This window comes from Silene latifolia, chromosome 1, assembly GCF_048544455.1.
Source record: "Silene latifolia isolate original U9 population chromosome 1, ASM4854445v1, whole genome shotgun sequence".
Classification (NCBI taxonomy): Eukaryota; Viridiplantae; Streptophyta; class Magnoliopsida; order Caryophyllales; family Caryophyllaceae; genus Silene; species Silene latifolia.
The window spans coordinates 82,167,333-82,182,810 of NC_133526.1; the positions used below are offsets into that span (position 1 = coordinate 82,167,333).

Below are 15,478 nucleotides of genomic sequence, written 5' to 3' on the forward strand. Positions count from 1 at the left end.
GCATGACCATGGAACTTCCCACTGCCATCTTTATTTCTCATTTTCCCAATTACCCAAAGTTATCAAAATTAATTTGACTAAAAGTTAATTTCAATTGGTAACATCACAGTGTCCAAATCCAATCAGAAATTGATTTTTACCAATCAAATAATTATGATCAAATTAATTTTTTTTTTTCATGTTTTCTAGAAGTTTTTGTTCGATTTAAGGATTTTGGCGAATTACATAATCTAGTTGTATAAGAAGCAAACATTAATGTTGTTTATAATGATTTTAAAATGGGATAATAAAGATTTAAATTATTTGTAAACTCTATTACTTTTCATTCATATATGATGTTGATTAGTACTTTAAAATTTGATTTTGTGGAATTTTAATTCAATATTTGTAACTTAGTTAAACTTTTGTAATAACAAGTTTAATATCCAAACCCGTGCAATTTTGCACGGGATAAAACTAGTTTCATTATATTACCTCATCTCTAGCCTTTTTTCAACATAAAACAAGTTTTCAATATCTCGTCACGTCTCTTTGTCTCAGAACGGTCGTAACTTGCTCCCGGAGAGTCCGATTAGGGCGGATTTTTTTTCAAATTAATTATCTCGATGAGATCTACGCGTTTAACTCATTAAACCAAGAGAATTTGGAGGCAAAGTACCGTGAAAAAACGGAAAAAAAAAAAAAGAAAACGAAAAAAAGGGGTGCAACACGAGGCCTTCCCACGAGGTCACCCATCCTAGTACTACTCTCGCACAAGCACGCTTAAATACGGAGTTCTGATGGGATCTGGTGCATTAGTGCTGGTATGATCGCACCCATACGCTTTCCCCACAAATTTCATTATATTACCTCTTCTCTAACCTTTTTTCAACATAAAACCAGTTTTCAATATCCCGTCACGTCTCCGTGTCTCCGAACGGTCTTAACTTGCTCCCGGAGAGTCCGATTGGGGCGGATGTTTATTTCAAATTTATTATCTCGACGAGATCTACGCGTTTAAATCATTAAACCAAGATAATTTGGAAACAAAGTACCGTGAAAAAAAAGAAAAGAAAAAAAAGGGTGCAACACAAGGCCTTCCTAGGAGGTCACCCATCCTAGTACTACTCTCGCCCAAGCACGATTAAATGCGGAGTTCTGATGGGGTGCATTAGTGTTGGTATGATCGCACCCATACACTTTCCTCACAAACTTCATTATATTTCTTCATCTCTAGCCTTTTTTCAACATAAAACAAGTTTTCAATATTCCGTCACGTCTCCGTGTCTCCGAACGGTCGTAACTTGCTCCCGCAGAGTCCGATTGGGGCGGATTTTTTTTTTCAAATTTATTATCTCGACGAGATCAACACGTTTAACTCATTAAACCAAGAGAATTTGGAGGCAAAGTACCGTGAAAAAACGAAAAAAAAAGGGGTGCAACACGAGGCCTTCCCAGGAGGTCACCCATCCTAGTACTACCCTCGCCCAAGCACGCTTAACTGCGGAGTTCTAATGGGATCCGGGGCATTAGTGCTGGTATGATCGCACCCATACAATTTCCTCACAAATCTCATTATATTACCTCATCGCTAGCCTTTTTTAAATATAAAACAAGATTTCAATATCCCGTCAGGTCTCCCAGTCTCCGAACGGTCGTAACTTGCTCCCGGAGAGTCCGATTGGGGCGGATTTGTTTTTTCAAATTTATTATCTCGACGAGATCTACGCGTTTAACTAATTAAACCAATAGAATTTGGAGGCAAAGTACCGTGAAAAATATAAAAAAAGAAAAAAAAGGGTGCAACACGAGGCCTTCCCACGAGGTCACCCATCCTAGTACTACCCTCGCCCAAGCACGCTTAACTGCGGAGTTCTAATGAGATCCGGTGCATTAGTGATGGTATGATCGCACCCATACACTTTCCTCACAAATTTCATTACAGCCTTTTTTCAACATAAAACAAGTTTTCAATATCTCGTCACGTCTCCGTGTCTCCGAACGGTCGTAACTTGCTCCCGGAGAGTCCGATTAGGGCAGATTTTTTTTCCAAATTTATTATCTCGACGAGATCTACGTGTTTAGCTCATTAAACGAAGAGAATTTGGAGGCAAAATACCGTGAAAAAAAAAGAAAAGAAAAAAAAGGGTGCAACATGAGGCCGTCCAAGGAGGTCACCCATCCTAGTACTACTCTCGCCCAAGCACGCATAACTGCGGAGTTTTGATGGGATCTGGTGCATTAGTGCTGGTATGATCGCACTCATACACCTTTCTCACAAACTTCATTATAGCCTTTTTTCAACATAAAACAAGTTTTCAATATCCCGTCACGTCTCTGTGTCTCCGAACGGTCGTAACTTGCTCCCGGAGAATCCGATTGGGGCGGTTTTTTTTTTCAAATTTATTATCTCGACGAGATCTACATGTTTAACTTATTAAACAAAGAGAATTTAGAGGCAAAATACCGTGAAAAAAAGAAAAAAAAAAAAAAAGAAAAAGAAAAAAAGGGTGCAACACGAGGCCGTCCCAGGAGGTCACCCATCCTAGTACTACTCTCGCCCAAGCACGCATAACTGCGGAGTTCTGATAGGATCCGATGCATTAGTGCTGGTATGATCGCACCCATACACCTTCCTCAAAAACTTCATTATATTACCTCATCTCTAGCCGTTTTTCAACATAAAACAAATTTTCAATATCCCGTCACTTGTCCTTGTCTCCGAACGGTCGTAACTTGCTCCCGGAGAGTCCGATTGGGGCGGATTTTTTTTTCAAATTTATTATCTCGACGAGATATACGCGTTTAACTTATTAAATCAAGATAATTTGGAGGCAAAGTACCGTGAAAAAACGAAAAAAATATAAAATAGGTGCAACACGAGGCCTTCCCAAGAGGTCACCCATCCTAGTACTACTCTCGCCCAAGCACGCTTGACAACGGAGTTCTGATGGGATCCGGTGCATTAGTGCTGATATGATCGCACCCATACACTTTCCTCACAAATTTCATTATATTACCTCATCTCTAGCCTTTTTTCACCATAAAACAAGTTTTCAATATCCCGTCACGTCTCCGTGTCTCCGAACGGTCGTAACTTGCTCCCGGAGAGTCCGATTGGGGCGGATTTGTTTTTTTAAATTTATTATCTCGACGAGATATACTCGTTTAACTCATTAAACCAAGATAATTTGGAGGCAAAGTACCGTGAAAAAAGAAAAAAAAGGAGTGCAACGCGAGGCCTTCCCAGGAGGTCACCCATCCTAGTACTACTCTCGCCCAAGCACGCGTAACTGCAGAGTTCGGATGGGATCTGGTGTATTAGTGCTGGTATGATCGCACCAATACAATTTCCTCACAATTTTCATTATATTACCTCATCTCTAGCCTTTTTTCAACATAAAACAAGTTTTCAATATCCCGTCACGTCTCCCTGTCTCCGAACGGTCGTAACTTGCTCCCGGAGAGTCCGACTGGGGCGGATTATTTTTTCAAGTTTATTATCTCGACGAGATCTACGCGTTTAACTTATTAAACCAAGAAAATTTGGAGGCAAAGTACCGTGAAAAAACGGAAAAAAAAAAGAAAAAAAGGGGTGCAACACGAGGCCTTCCCAGGAGGTCACCTATCCTAGTACTACTCTCGCCTAAGTACGCTTAACTACGGAGTTCTGATGGGATCCGGTGCATTAGTGCTGGTATGATCGCACCCATACACTTTCCTCACAAATTTCCTTATATTACCTCATCTCTAGCCTTTTTTCAACATAAAAGAAATTTTCAATATCCCGTCAAGTCTCCGTGTCTCCGAACGGTCGTAACTTGCTCCCGGAGAGTCCGATTGGGGCGGATTTGTTTTTTAAAATTTATTATCTCGACGAGATCTACGCGTTTAACTCATTAATCCAAGAGAATTTGGAGGCAAAGTACCATGAAAAAAGAAAAAAAAGAAAAAAGAGGTGTAACACGAGGCCTTCCCAGGAGGTCACCTATCCTAGTACTACTCTCACCCAAGCACGCTTAACTGCGGAGTTCTGATGGGATCCGGTGCATTAGTGCTGGTATGATCGCACCCATACACTTTCCTCACAAATTTCATTATATTTCCTCATCTCTAGCCTTTTTTCAACATAAAACAAGTTTTCAATATCCCGTCACGTCCCCGTGTCTCCGAACGGTCGTAACTTGCTCCCGGAGAGTCCCATTGGGGCGGATTTTTTTTTCAAATTTATTATCTCGACGAGATCTACGTGTTTAACTCATTAAACCAAGAGAATTTGGAGGCAAAGTACCGTTAAAAAAAGAAAAAAAGAAAAAAAGGGGTGCAACACGAGGCCTTCCCAGGAGGTCACCCATCCTAGTACTACTCTCGCCCAAGCACGCTTAATTGCGGAGTTCTGATGAGATCCGATGCATTAGTGCTGGTATGATCGCACCCATACACTTTCCTCACAAATTTCATTATATTACCTCATCTCTAGCCTTTTTTCAACATAAAACAATTTTTCAATATCCCGTCACGTCCCCGTGTCTCCGAACGGTCGTAACTTGTGTAACACCCCCTCATACCAGGGTACCTTACCAGGACTACCTTAGCATGAAAGACTGTTACCATCTCGGTTGCCCGAGATTAGTATATATCAAAAGCAAGTGTCCCAAACACATTTATTAAAAATACTGTAAATGTAAAAGGTTATAATAATCCAAAATCCATTAAAAGAGAATCCAAATGTTAACAACTACAAAATCATATGCTAATACTCGCGACGGTAATACTACGACTGGTGTGACGACTCTCCCATGGCCGCCCTAAGCTCACCAAATGCAATACCTGCCACAGCCTGCTCACCATCCCCGAATGGATCACAGCAGAAATCATAAAACAACAACGGGGTCAGTATTGTTCAATCAAAATAAGACAGATACACAAGGTAACCAGCTGATCATCCTCCAATCCCAGTCTCCTGATCTCACATAGTAACCGACTACACACCGAAGTGTGTAGCCCTGCCAGATTACCCATCGTAACAGGTAATCCTCGCCGCCAGTGGGGGGACCGCAGCCAATCCCCACCTAAATCCCGCTCATCAACGAGCGACAACCCTGTCCCTTAATATGCACATCCCCTCCCGTAACGGGTTCCACGGAGGGCGAACTAGGGTGTGAAGCCACTCCCGCAAGTGACTCCACCACAATCATCACAACACCACAACATCATAACCACCACCACAACACCATCACTCCGATGATCAGCAGATAACAATAATCACAATACGATAACATCTCAATTCAATTAACAGAGACTGAGTAGGGAAACCCTACCTTAGCAATAACCAGCAATGATGGAAATCAAGCACTAGAACGGCTCCTCTACGAAGTCCTCGCCTAAACAATAACCATATAACACAATTACCCATTGCACAAACCCATTTCCCCTCAATTCATGAATAGAGACAAACCCTACAATTAATCATCAACAACATAGGGATAAAGACTTACCGGCGAAAGAATGAAAGATTGAATGCGATAGCTACGATGTCCACACACACAGAGGAGAGATTTGGGAGTGATTAGAGTGTCGTAGGTTTAATTAGGTTTGCAAATGACGTTTTAGAAACTGATTATCGAATATATAATCCCTAATTACTCCCGAATCAAACCGCTGAAATATTACTCGCCAGACCGGATACTTGGTCGAGTATAGAGTATACTCGGCCGAGTATCCTCTACTCGGTCGAGTATTCATCATACTTGGCCGAGTATTCCTCGGTAGTAGCCAAACAGACTACGCAATCTACACTACTCGACCGAGTAGGCTCTACTCGGTCGAGTACTAGCCTAGGAAATCCGTATTATTACAGTCTTCCCCCCTTAAAAAGAACTTCGTCCTCGAAGTTCACACTCTACCCAAAACAAACACAACAAAACGACTTCCCGATGCACATACCAACACTATACAAGCATAAAATGTAACACCCCCATACTCCGAGTGCCTTACCAGGACCACTCAGGTATGAAGACATCACCATCTCGGTTGCCCGAGGCATGATAATCAAATAGACAAAACAGAAACAACATTTATTATAAATACTTTAATGAATGAATACAATCCTTGAAGCCCAAAATCAAAGTACGATACATTATTCCAAACTAATCGTTCTCAATCGAAATGTAAATAAATACTAAACTACAAATGAAGACTCTATCGTCATGTCGTGGCCATCCCAAATATCCCAAGACTCATCTCAATACTCGCTCAATATCTCGCTCACCATCCCCGAATGGATCACCGCAGTTTACAAAACAACACCGGGGTCGATCTAATCACACAATCAATATACATAACAACAATAAGACAAATGGACAAATTGAACCGCCACACACACACACACCAACCAACCGTCTCAATCACCGATCGTCCACTGGACCAGCCACTAGTGGGGACCGACGCGGCCGTTCCCACCTAAGCCCCGCTCATCGTACGAGCGATAACCCCGCTCATTAATGTGCACATCCCTTCGTGGCGGGTTCCACGAAGGCGAAACTAGGGCGTGAGATCACTCCCGCAAGTGACCCCACTCAGCCGAGAACGCATCTCGAGAGCCATCAACGAACACAACCATAATCACAATCACAATTACAATCATCATATCAATCACTAATTACAAAGACATCACCAATATCCCATTATGGGACTAATACGAGTAGGAAATCCTACCGAAAGCACAACACGCAGACGGTATCTACAAATTTGTCTCAAAACGGCTCCTCTACGAATTCTCCTCCTATCATACATAACACATAAAGACTACCATTCAATTCCTACTCATAAAATCCCCAATTGCTAAATTAGGGTTTCAACCACCTTATCAAAACATTATAAAACTTATGTTAAAAGCTTACCCTCGACGCAAGGAATCCAACGACACGAACTACGATGCAAACCGACCGTCCGAACTCCGGAATTGTCAAGAACGCGATTAGGAAGAAGGACTGATCGCTTTCTCTCTTAAACAGGTTTTAGGTTTTGGTAAAAGTGTTTTAAAACAAAGACGAATATGTTTATATACCTTAATCGCGTAATTAACAAAACCCGAGAAAACTCCCCGATAAACCTGGACACTCGATCGAGTACCCAAGGTACTCGATCGAGTACCCTACTCGATCGAGTGCCCCACTACTCGATCGAGTGCCCAACAGTCGAAACTATTTTATTCTCGCAACATACCCTTACTCGACAGAGTAAGGGCTACTCGATAGAGTACCCCCAAGACCATAAATACGGAGTATTACAGTCTTCCCTCCTTAAAAAGAACTTCGTCCCCGAAGTTCAAACCACAACAAAAACAAAGGTACTCCCTCAACATTCCCGACTCAACCATCAAACAAAAACATGATACAAGCCCAAGACAAACATCCCGACACAACATATAAAAGATGTATAAAACTCCTAAAAACTCTCGCGATCCTCTCCTACCCCCCTAAAAGAAACAAGGTTACGTCCCCGTAACCATACATACCTGATCAAAAAGGAAAGGGTAGCGCTCTTTCATGATATCCTCGGCTTCCCATGTAGCTTCCTCGGTCTCGTGGTTAGACCATAGGATCTTAAGCAAAACTGTCTCCCCACTCCTAGTCTTTCTAACCTTTCGGTCTAGGATCTGCTTAGGTACCTCAAGATATGACAAGGACTCATCTAGCTCTAAACTCTCTGCCTCTAACACATGTGACGGGTCACTCACATACTTCCGCAGCTGCGATACATGAAACGCATTATGCACTCTCTCTAACGCAGCAGGTAAAGCCAGACGATAAGCAACCTCTCCAACTCGCTCTAAGATCTCATAAGGCCCTATAAACTTCTGACTTAACTTGCCTTTCTTCCCAAATCTCATAACTCCGCGCATAGGAGACACTTTCGAAGAACTTTATCCCCAACCCGAAACTCTATATCCCGGCGATGTAGATCTGCATAACTCTTCTCCGTCGATCCCGAGCTGCTCTCATCCTTTCCCTGATCATCTTAATCTGTTCAACCATCTCATGCACCATCTCTGGTCCTAAAACCACTTTGCCTCAAAGACTATCGTCCCAACAGATTGGACTCCTACATCTCCTCCCATACAAAGCCTCAAACGGTGCCATACCAATACTAGTGTGGTAATCGTTGTTGTAAGAGAACTCTATCAAGTCCAACCTCTGCTCCCAGCTACCACCAAAATCCATCACACAAGCTCTCAACATGTCCTCCAAAGTCTTGATTGTTCTCTCGGTCATGCCCATCTGTCGCAGGATGAAATGTCAGTACTCATCTTCAAAGTTGTTCCCAACGATTCCCGCAACTCTTTCCAAAACCTCGATATAAACCTCGCATCTCCGCGTCGGACACTATGTCCTTAGGGACTCCATGTAACTTAAGCACGTTCTTTCGATAGGCCATAGCCAATTGTGCCTTAGTCCATGTATCTTTCATTGGAACAAAGTGAGCTGACTTGGTCAAGCGATCCACTATCACCCAAATCATGTTGTTACCTTGTTGACTCTTTGGCAAACCCACAATAAAATCCATGGAAATGGATTCCCACTTCCACTCAGGCACCTCTAAAGACTGAATCTTACCTTGTGGTCTTCTCTGTTCCCCTTTAACTCTCCTCGGCATGTCAAACAACGGGACACAAACTCAAATTGTCTCTTTCTTCATCCCAGGCCACCAAAACGTTTTCTTCAAATCCTTGTAAAGCTTGTCTCCACCGGATGAATCAATATGGTGTGCAATGTGCTTCTGTCATGATTGTCTTTTTCAACTCCTCATCATTAGGAACACACCACCTACCATCGAACCTCAAACTACCATCCGTATGTATCGAAAACCGGGACACTGTCCCTTTCTCTACTCCCGCTCTCCACTCAACTATCTTAGGATCCAAAGTCTGTTTACCTCGAATGTCATCATAAAACTCCATATGTACTGTCATATCACCCATGGCATCTCCTTTCTGCATCATATGAATCCCAAAGCTCGCTACCTCATCCCTCAACCTCATCAAAGATAGAGCTGTACACAAGGAATGTACACTCTTCCTACTCAAAGCATCAAGAATAACATTGGCCTTCCCTTCATGGTAGATGATTTCCATGTCGTAGTCGCCAATTAACTCCATCCACCTCCTCTGTCTCATGTTCAACTCCTTCTGCGTGAAGATGTACTTGAGACTCTTGTGATCCGAAAATACCTTAAAGATTGCTCCATACAGGTAATGTCTCCAAATCTTGAGAGCAAACACCACTGCACCCAACTCCAGATCATGAGTAGGGTAATTCTCCTCATAAGGCTTCAATCGCCTAGAAGCATAGGCAATCACTTTACCATTCTGCATCAACACACATCCCAACCCATTCTTCGAAGCATCGGTATAAACCTCAAAGTTCTCGCTCCCTTCAGTAATGCTAAGACAGAGCCGTGGTCAAACGCTCCTTTAATGTCCGGAACGCCGTCTCACAACTCTCATCCCAACGAAACCTGTTCTCTTTCCTCATCAACGCCGTCATCGGTCTAGCTATCTTGGAGAAATCTTTCACAAACCGTCTGTAGTATCCAAATAGACCCAAGAAACTTCTAACTTCAGCAACATTCTTTGGTGCTTCCCACTTTGTCACCGCCTCAATCTTCGCCGGATCTCAAACTACCCCATCTTTAGATATCACATGTCCCAGAAAAGCAACTTTCTCTAACCAGAACTCACACTTGGATAACTTAGCATATAACTCATGCTCCCTCAACGTCTGCAACACAATCCTCAAATGCTCCTCATGCTCCTCCTTAGTCTTAGAGTAGACTAAGATATCATCTATAAACACCACTACAAATCGTCCAAGAACTGTCTAAAGATCCTATTCATCAAATCCATAAACACTACCGGCGCATTAGACAACCCAAATGGCATCACCACATATTCATAATGGCCATACCTCGACGTGAAAGCTGTCTTCGGTATGTCCACATCTCTAATCTTCACCTGATGGTACCCCGACCTCAAATCAATCTTAGAAAAGACTGTTGCACCGCTCAACCGTCAAACAGTCATCTATCCTAGGCAAAGGATACTTGTTCTTTATCGTCACTCGGTTCAACTCTCTGTAATCTATGCATAACCTCAAGGTTCCATCTTTCTTCTTCACAAATAGAACTGGTGCTCCCCACGGCGATACACTTGGTCTAATGTATCCCTTCTCTATCAGATCATCCAACTGTTTCCTAAGCTCCTCCATCTCCTTAGGACCCATACGGTACGGTGCCTTAGAGATTGGCCCCGTTCCTGGCTTCAACTCTACGGTAAAATCTATCTCTCTCCTCGGTGGTAACCCCGGAATCTCATCAGGAAACACGTCAGCAAACTCTCCCACCACTGGTATCTCATCAACTGTCGGACTCTCTATCCGGTCATCTCTCACATGGCATAAGATCAAAGGACATCCCTTCCTCAAATAAGACTTCAAGGTGACAATGCAATCAACTTAACTTTGGGTCTCGACTAGAAACCCCATGTAAGACACACTAACACCCTTAGGACCTCTCAAAGACACTTTCTTTTGATGAGAGTCTATCTTAGCTTTATACTTTCCTAACCAATCCATCCCAACTATCATCTCAAAACCGTTAAAAGGAAACTCTAGCAAGTCTACAGGGAAATCAACTTGCCCCACTATCAAGGATACATCTCTAAACAACCTCCCACATGGTACGGACTCACCCGAAGGTATGAAAACTTGTTCATTAACGGACTCATATACTCTCAAACCCAACCAAGTTTCACATGACTCGAAGACACAAACGACCGAGAAGCCCCCGAATCAAACAAAACAAACGTAGGAATACCATTAACAAGGAATGTACCGGTGATAACATGCTCATCTTCCTCACCGCCTTCTTGTCCATCATGAATAGCTTGCCATCGGTCTTCCTCGCCCACCTCCCCGGACGATTAGGCGATGCGGTCGGCTTAGCACCCGACCCTTGGTTGTTGTTGTTGTTCATCGGTGTCTTCGATAAGAATTACCGCCGTTGCGGTTGCCTCCACTCACTCTGGTAGCTCGACTTCCCGGTTTGGCCATGATCCCGCCGGTCTGTTGCTCGCGAAGCTCTGTGCAGGTCTCTGGAAAGATCCCGGTGCACTCGTGCACTCATGTCTCTTGTGGCCTACGCCACCACACCCAAAGCATGTCACTCCCCAACTATTACTCGCACTCCCACGGCCTCGCCCAAAGGACGCTCCAGCACTAAACCCAGATCCAGAAGAAAACCCCTTAGACTGATTGTGGTTGCCTTTCTTGTAATTAGATTGGCCACCACCCTCGCTCTCCGACTTCCTCTTCTCACCACTGGACCTCTCCTGAGCCATCTCCACTAGTCTCTCAGCTCTCCCAGCCCTCTCATATGCTTCCTTCACATCAGTGAGGACTCCCACGGGTAACTTATCCATAATCTTCGTGGTTAGTCCACTCTCAAACCTCAAAGCCAAATTCTCATCACTCAAACCCATGTCCTCAGCATATCTAGATTTCTCATTGAACTGTCTGTAGTACTCAGCCACGGACATCTCGGCGATCATCTTAAACTTATCAAACTCCTCCCTCAACTTACTCCTCACATGCTCTGTACGAACTCCTTCCTCACACCCTTCAAACTCCTCCCAAGGTATAGCAGGTAACCCTTGGTTGGTATACAACTCCTTAGCACTCACCTTCACCGAATCCCACCACTTGCCAACTGCCTCCCTCGGATAAAATGCAGGCCTGATCCACTCTCATCTCATCCGGACAATGGACTAAGTCTAGTATGTTTTCCATCTCCCTCAACCAACTATCGAGAAGGTTAGGCTCCTCAACTCCCTTGTACTCTTTTGGGTTGAACCTCGCAATATAAAGGCTGACTTTAGCATGGTCAACTTCCTTCTCCTTTTCCTTATTCTTGTCCTCGTTCACTTTCTTCAGGGGTCTCGGTCGAGCATCCTGGTGCTCTAACATCTTGACGATGTCATCAGTGGTCATAAGCTCGGCTCTCGCATACAAGGCATTTCTCTTTGGCGGCATCTTGAAACTATACGTATATAAGAAAGGGTAAACATGAACATGCGTACTAAACTTCAAAACACGAAAACTCGCTGCCCAGAACCTACTCGATCGAGTATCCAAACCCACTCGATCGAGTAACGGCCTACTCGATCGAGTGCCCCTATGTACTCGATCGAGTACCCAAACTCCAGAACCAAACAGACCTTCTGATCTCTAACCCACTCGATCGAGTATCTAGGCTACTCGATCGAGTGACCCCCTACTCGATCGAGTACCCCTAGCTACTCGATCGAGTGCCCCAAAACGCGATTCTGCCCAAAATCGTCAAAAACCCATCCGATCGAGTTAGTCTCACTCGATCAAGTATCACTAATACGTAAAAGCTACCCGCATATTACGTCACATACTAACATTGCTAACTTTATAAAAAATCGCATGATATCATAATCAATATGCTACGCATCTATTCTACTTATCAACAAAATCAATTCATCATGCTATGAAAGCCACATCGTAAACACTCAACATGTTATTACCACGTTAACATGTTTCACATATTCTTCTCTTTCACATGCTCAACTTCCTATTTCAGCACCAAACAACCAACACACTTCATCACTTTGTTGCACAAGTTAACAAGCACACTTATATTCAACAAACACTTTCCCCCGTGACCGGTTCAAAGTTGTAGGGCGACCCCTTGCGACTTTAGGACGTCTCCCAAGCCTTTGCACTAGCTCCCACAACTTTTACCCCGGGTTCATTTTAATTGACTCTCTATGTTCATTAAGTTCATTGGTTACAGGTTTCAGGATCGTCTCTCTGATACCATTTGTAACACCCCCATACTCCGAGTGCCTTACCAGGACCACTCAGGTATGAAGACATCACCATCTCGGTTGCCCGAGGCATGATAATCAAATAGACAAAACAGAAACAACATTTATTATAAATACTTTAATGAATGAATACAATCCTTGAAGCCCAAACTGAAAGTACGATACATTATTCCAAACTAATCGTTCTCAATCGAAATGTAAATAAATACTAAACTACAAATGAAGACTCTATCGTCATGTCGTGGCCATCCCAAATATCCCAAGACTCATCTCAATACCTGCTCAATATCTGCTCACCATCCCCGAATGGATCACCGCAGGTTTACAAAACAACACCGGGGTCAGTACTAATCACACAATCAATATACATAACAATAATAAGACAAATGGACAGCTGAACTGCCACACACACACACACCAACCAACCGTCTCAATCATCGATCGTCCACTGGACCCACCGCCCGTGGGGGACCGCAGCCGTTCCCACCTAAGCCCCGCTCATCGTACGAGCGATAACCCCGCTCATTAATGTGCACATCCCTTCGTGGGCGGGTTCCATCCACGAAGGCGAAACTAGGGCGTGAGATCACTCCCGCAAGTGACCCCACTCGGTAGAGAACGCATCTCGAGAGCCATCAACGAACACAACCACAATCACAATCACAATTACAATCATCATATCAATCACTAATTACAAAGACATCACCAATATCCCATTATGGGACTAATACCGAGTAGGAAATCCTACCTGGAAAGCACAACACGCAGACGGTATCTCACAATGTCTCAAAACGGCTCCTCTACGAATTCTCCTCCTATCATACATAACACATAAAGACTACCATTCAATTCCTACTCATAAAATCCCCAATTGCTAAATTAGGGTTTCAACCACCTTATCAAAACATTATAAAACTTATGTTAAAAGCTTACCCTCGACGCAAGGAATCCAACGACACGAACTACGATGCAAACCGACCGTCTCAACTCCGGAATTGTCAAGAACGCGATTAGGAAGAAGGACTGTTGCTTTCTCTCTTAAACAGGTTTTAGGTTTTGGTAAAAGTGTTTTAAAACAAAGACGAATATGTTTATATACCTTAATCGCGTAATTAACAAAACCCGAGAAAACTCCCCGATAAACCTGGACACTCGATCGAGTACCCAAGGTACTCGATCGAGTACCCTTCTACTCGATCGAGTGCCCCACTACTCGATCGAGTGCCCAACAGGTCAGAAACTATTTTATTCTGCAACATACCCTTACTCGACAGAGTAAGGGCTACTCGATAGAGTACCCCCAAGACCATAAATACGGAGTATTACATAAAACATCACAAAACTCGACTAACCCGACTCAAACTAAGACAAAACACGCATGCTACCATCTCTTACCCCTTTAAAAAGACAACGGTTACGTCCCCGTAACCAACAATACCTGATCAAAACGGTTAGGAAAACTCTCTCGCATAGCCTCCTCTGGTTTCCATGTGGCCTCTACCACATTGTGATTAGACCAAAGCACCTTGAGTAAGACGGTCTCACCATTCCTTATCTTGCGCACTTTGCTTTTTAGAATCTCCTTAGGAACCTCAGCATAAGACAAGGACTCATCAAGCTCGATACTCTCAACCTCAAGTATATGTGACGGGTCACTCACATACTTTCGAAGCTGTGAAACATGGAAGACATTGTGGACTCTATCCAAAGCCGGTGGCAAAGCTAACCTGTAGGCTACCTCGCCTATGCGGTCTAAAATCTTATAAGGACCTATAAAATTCTGACTTGGCTTGTTTTTCTTTCCAAATCTCATCACACCTCGCATAGGTGAAACTTTCAAAAGAACCTTGGTTGCTAACTCTATGTCTCTGTGGTGCAAATCGACATAACTCTTTTGACGATCTTGAGCTGCTCTTATCTTTTACCGAATAACCCGAACCTGCTCAACCATATCCTGTACCAGCTGTGGTCCTAAAACCACTGCCTCAGAACTTTCATCCCAACACTCTGGACTTCGGCACTTCCGACCATACAAAGCCTCAAAAGGTGCTATCCCGATACTCGTATGATAACTGTTGTTGTATGAAAACTCGATCAGATCTAGCCTGTCCTCCCAACTGCCCCCAAACTCCATAACACATGCTCTTAACATGTCCTCTAAGGTCTTGATAGTCCTCTCCGTCTGACCATCAGTTGCAGGGTGAAAAGTTGTGCTCATCTTCAAGGTAGTACCCATCAACTCTTGTAGTTCTTGCCAAAACTTGGATATAAACCTCGCATCACGATCAGACACTATATCCTTAGGTATACCATGTAACCGAACCACATGTCTCCTATAACCCAAGGCTAGCTGCATCTTAGACCAGATATCTTTCATAGGAACAAAATGAGTTGACTTCGTTAACCGATCAACAATCACCCAGATCATGTTATTACCTTGCTGTGACCTAGGTAACCCTACAACGAAATCCATAGAGATCGACTCCCACTTCCACTCGGGTACCTCTAAAGACCGAATCTTACCCCCGTGGTCTCTGCTTTGCTCACCCTTGACCCTCTGACAGATCAAACACCTAGCCACGAACTCAG

General features: G+C 43.5%; 9 non-coding genes and 2 pseudogenes across 9 annotated transcripts; all 11 read right to left on the reverse strand.

The window, feature by feature from the left end:
* Positions 1 to 698: 698 nt before the first annotated feature.
* LOC141623050 (5S ribosomal RNA) lies at positions 699 to 817 on the reverse strand. Its single transcript, XR_012533181.1, has one exon. It is a non-coding gene; the product is annotated as a 5S ribosomal RNA (ribosomal RNA).
* A 242-nt stretch (positions 818 to 1,059) lies between these two features.
* Positions 1,060 to 1,173, reverse strand: LOC141623885 (5S ribosomal RNA; annotated as a pseudogene).
* A 239-nt stretch (positions 1,174 to 1,412) lies between these two features.
* LOC141623913 (5S ribosomal RNA) lies at positions 1,413 to 1,531 on the reverse strand. Its single transcript, XR_012533728.1, has one exon. It is a non-coding gene; the product is annotated as a 5S ribosomal RNA (ribosomal RNA).
* A 245-nt stretch (positions 1,532 to 1,776) lies between these two features.
* LOC141619480 (5S ribosomal RNA) lies at positions 1,777 to 1,895 on the reverse strand. Its single transcript, XR_012531718.1, has one exon. It is a non-coding gene; the product is annotated as a 5S ribosomal RNA (ribosomal RNA).
* Positions 1,896 to 2,124: 229 nt separating this feature from the next.
* On the reverse strand, positions 2,125 to 2,243 carry LOC141623692 (5S ribosomal RNA; annotated as a pseudogene).
* Positions 2,244 to 2,486: 243 nt separating this feature from the next.
* On the reverse strand, positions 2,487 to 2,605 carry LOC141623253 (5S ribosomal RNA). The gene has a single exon (XR_012533272.1). It is a non-coding gene; the product is annotated as a 5S ribosomal RNA (ribosomal RNA).
* A 243-nt stretch (positions 2,606 to 2,848) lies between these two features.
* On the reverse strand, positions 2,849 to 2,967 carry LOC141622396 (5S ribosomal RNA). The gene has a single exon (XR_012532956.1). It is a non-coding gene; the product is annotated as a 5S ribosomal RNA (ribosomal RNA).
* A 237-nt stretch (positions 2,968 to 3,204) lies between these two features.
* Positions 3,205 to 3,323, reverse strand: LOC141621066 (5S ribosomal RNA). Its single transcript, XR_012532095.1, has one exon. It is a non-coding gene; the product is annotated as a 5S ribosomal RNA (ribosomal RNA).
* A 248-nt stretch (positions 3,324 to 3,571) lies between these two features.
* LOC141621830 (5S ribosomal RNA) lies at positions 3,572 to 3,690 on the reverse strand. Its single transcript, XR_012532717.1, has one exon. It is a non-coding gene; the product is annotated as a 5S ribosomal RNA (ribosomal RNA).
* Positions 3,691 to 3,934: 244 nt separating this feature from the next.
* Positions 3,935 to 4,053, reverse strand: LOC141622550 (5S ribosomal RNA). Its single transcript, XR_012533008.1, has one exon. It is a non-coding gene; the product is annotated as a 5S ribosomal RNA (ribosomal RNA).
* A 244-nt stretch (positions 4,054 to 4,297) lies between these two features.
* Positions 4,298 to 4,416, reverse strand: LOC141619925 (5S ribosomal RNA). Its single transcript, XR_012531841.1, has one exon. It is a non-coding gene; the product is annotated as a 5S ribosomal RNA (ribosomal RNA).
* Between the last annotated feature and the right edge of the window lie 11,062 nt (positions 4,417 to 15,478).